This window comes from Dromiciops gliroides, chromosome 1 (assembly GCF_019393635.1).
Source record: "Dromiciops gliroides isolate mDroGli1 chromosome 1, mDroGli1.pri, whole genome shotgun sequence".
NCBI classification, from domain to species: Eukaryota; Metazoa; Chordata; class Mammalia; order Microbiotheria; family Microbiotheriidae; genus Dromiciops; species Dromiciops gliroides.
In genome coordinates, this window is record NC_057861.1 from 690,658,181 (window position 1) to 690,661,907 (window position 3,727).

The 3,727-nt window shown below is 37.8% G+C and overlaps 1 non-coding gene across 1 annotated transcript; it reads left to right on the forward strand.

Annotated features, from left to right (window-relative positions):
• The first annotated feature begins 2,098 nt into the window (after positions 1 to 2,098).
• Positions 2,099 to 2,205, forward strand: LOC122737541. The gene has a single exon (XR_006354371.1). It is a non-coding gene; the product is annotated as a U6 spliceosomal RNA (small nuclear RNA).
• Positions 2,206 to 3,727: the final 1,522 nt, after the last annotated feature.

Consider the following 3,727-nt stretch of genomic DNA (forward strand, 5'->3'; position numbering starts at 1 on the left):
GAAGAACTTATTAATGTTAAATTAGTAGTATATATATTTTTGTTTTGTTTTGTTTTGTTTTTTGCAGGATAATGGGGGTTAAGTGACTTGCCCAGAGTCACACAGCTAATGTCAATTGTCTGAGGTTGGATTTGAACTCAGGTACTCAACTAGTAAATATATTTGTTTTTATTTTATTTTAGAAGAGCCTAGAATATTGCTCTCAAATAAAAGAACCTACTCAACCATATACACAACGGGGCAGTGGCAGACAGAGAGCATTAGAAGTCTAACAGAATACCTGAAGTGAAATAATGTTAATAATGTAGCATTAATAGTATACTAAGCTTTGTAGAGTTGGGACTAACCATGCCTCTTGCTCTAACCCAGAGATAAAAGAAGATGAATGTTCAAAGAAAAACACAGTCTTCAGTGACATATTGGCAATTTTATCCCCATGGATAAAATGCCTACAAGATTTCTTTTCTTAATAGAACATCTTACAATTGTGTAGTGGTATTCTTTAAGAGAGGTGGTTTGGGATTTGGTATCACATAACACATGTCTGGTGTTATGAAAGAGCACTGTATTTAGAGTCAAGGGACTGCGGTCCAAATCCTAATCCTTCTATTCACTATGTTTGCAATCATGGTGGATCCTCTATGGATCTTCATTTCCTTGTCTATGAAATAACCCCCCCCCCTTTATTTCATAGACAAAGAAATGAAGATACATCTAGACTCCCCCCACCCCGCCCTGGCTAGATATTTTCTTGTCAATTAAACCTGTAGTACTGTATGATTTTCTGGTTATAACAATTTGGGCTTTGGTTAGCATATTCTAGGTTCTGTATGAGGTAAGTGGCTCCCTGGTAATTCAGTTAATGGCAATAGCTTCCCAGGGAGTTAGTCTTGCTTCAGTGTACTTCACCAGGGGGTGGAAGAGCTTGTTTCTGAAAATTCCTTACTATTCCACTATGTCTATGAGTTACATGAAGAAACTAGATGAGAGAACAGAGGCAGAGAGGTATCAGTTAAAAAGCCACCTTTGATGAGAGATTGATCCCAAGCTTGGCGGGGTAGCATATGTATAAAACTACTGAGATTCTTTATTCTCTTATAATGGGGACATACTAGTGGAGGGGGAAAAAGCTACCAAATATATAGTGAAGTAGTATCATAGATTTAGAACTTGCTTGAAAGGAACTTTATAGTGCAAATTGTTCTTCCCAGGGAGTGCTGCATTAGTCTCATTCAAGACAACCTCCTCTGGATTCTCTCCAGAGGCCTTTCCCAGGCCTAGTGCACCTTGCACTGCCAGCATTCCTGCTTATCCAAAATCTCCCAGGTCATTTCTTTTATAGTTCCTGACTGTTAAGATGTAGGCCTTCTGGAAGGCACAGGACATACTATGCCCCACTGTAGTGAAGTCAAACCTCAAGGGAGAACCTTGAACACTCTTTTAACATATCTCCCTCAATGGACCTCTCTCTAGCCACTGATTTTCTAACTAAATCCAATGTAAAAGTGATTAAGAAACTCTTATCTCATACTTTTTTCCACCCCAGTGATTCCAAACCCCTGGCTGCTGAAACAAAAACCCCTTTCACCATTCACAATTGCCTAATCCCTTTTATCCCACTCAACCTTACCTTCTAAATGTCCCATTTGAGATCTACCCTTCCACTGAACTCTCTTTAATGCATGCTCCATAAATTTATTTTTAAAATTTTATTATTTTTTGGGCAGGGCAATGAGGGTTACATGACGTGCCCAGTGTCACACAGCTAGTAAGTGTCAAGTGTCTGAGTCTGGATTTGAATTCAGGTCCTCCTGAATCCAGGGCCGGTGCTTTATCCACTGTACCACCTAGCTGCCTCCACTCCATACCTTTAAAAACAAAAATACACAAGCATGAATAAAAAAAAATAATAATTCCTCAAACATTTTTTTAAAATTTATCACCCCTTTTATCTTCTGGCATTCTTTGGGGACTAGAGTAATCCTGATGATACTGCTTCACTAGCTACACTTTCCCATATTAATTATATCTTCATTCATTTCCCTCAACTCCCTGTTAGTGTTATGAGTTTGGGAATATTCCTTGATCCCTATTGACAGTGCTCGCTTCGGCAGTACATACACTAAAATTGGAACGATACAGAGAAGATTAGCATGGCTCCTGCGCAAGGATGACACACAAATATGTGAAGTGATCCCCACTGACACTTCTAGATTCCCTTTATTAATATCAAAGAGCAGTGCTGCCCTCCTTTGAGGTTCACATAACTCAAATATATAAGCCAATGTGGAACATGGCGGTCATTCTTTATCAGGCTCCCTCAGGACAAACGTCAGAATGATTGGGGATAAGAAGGGGAGAGAAGGAGCTCTAGGCAAATGGTCTCAATTTTCCAGTGGCTGGGAGTTTTTATGCACTAAACACTTTCCCTGAGTCAGTGGGGGAGCAGGTGCCATAGGAGGCTTGAAACAAAAGAAATTTTAAAACATCAGTGATTAGAGTAGAATAGTGAATCAGATAGGGAGAAATAGAAGGCCTGCCTTGATTCAATGCAGCCCCAGTGGATATTAGATAACATACATTTTTAATGGTGCCAGTCACAATGGTTTTGAGGTTTCCCCTGGCCCCATCAGGACCACATAGATGGAAACAAAGGTGGTAGTTAGTAGGAGTAATTCAAAGCGGGGTTTGGCAAAGGATGATTGATCTTGGGAAAATGGAGCAAGGGATTTGAAAGTGAGAAATTGCATATAATCTTCTTGTTTCACCAAGGGATTGAGTTAGGGAAAACAGTTTCTCTGAAAGCATCTTGCTTATCATTTCTTGTAGTACAATAGTATTCTATCACAATCATATATATATCACATATATCACAGCTTGTTCAGCCATTCCCCAATTGATGGCCATCCCCTTAATTTCCAATTCTTTGACACCACAAAAAGAGTTGCTATAAATGTTTTTGTACAAATAGGTCCTGCCATTCCCTCTAATTTTTTAAAAATGTTTTTAGGATACAGACTTAGTAGTGATATTGCTGGGTCAAAAATATGTATACTTTTATAGACATTTGAGCATAGTTCCAAATTATTTTCTAGAATGGTTGGATCAATTTACAATGGCACCAATGACTGCACAAACAATGCTTTAATGTCCAGATTTTCCCACAGTCTCTCCAACATTTGTAATTTTCCTTTTCTGTCAATATTAGTCTGATAGCTAGGAGGTGGTGCCTCAATGTTGTTTTAATTTTCATTTATCTAATCAATAGCGATTTAGAGCATATTTTTCCTACAAGTAGCTTTGATTTCTTAATCTAAAAAATTCTTGTTTATATTTTTTGACCATTTATCAAATGAGAAATGATTTGTATTCTTATACATTTAACTGAGTTCTCTATGTATTTGAGAAATGAGTCCTTTATCAGAGAAAGTTCTGTAAATTTTTTTCACATTTATGATTACTGTGTATTTCTCTCTATCTTATTTCCCCTTATTTATCCTTCTCTTTTTCTCCTTTCATGCTATCACTCCTCAAAAGTGTTTTCTTTCTGACCACCACCTCCCCAATCTGCCTTCCTTTCTATTAGTACTGCTCTTCTTTTCTCTTTGTTTCCTCCTACTTCCCTGTAGGGTAATATAAGATATATTACTTAACCATGTATGTATGTTATTTCCTCTTTGAGCCAATTCCTATATGAGTAAGGTTCAAATCCTATCTTCTACCACAC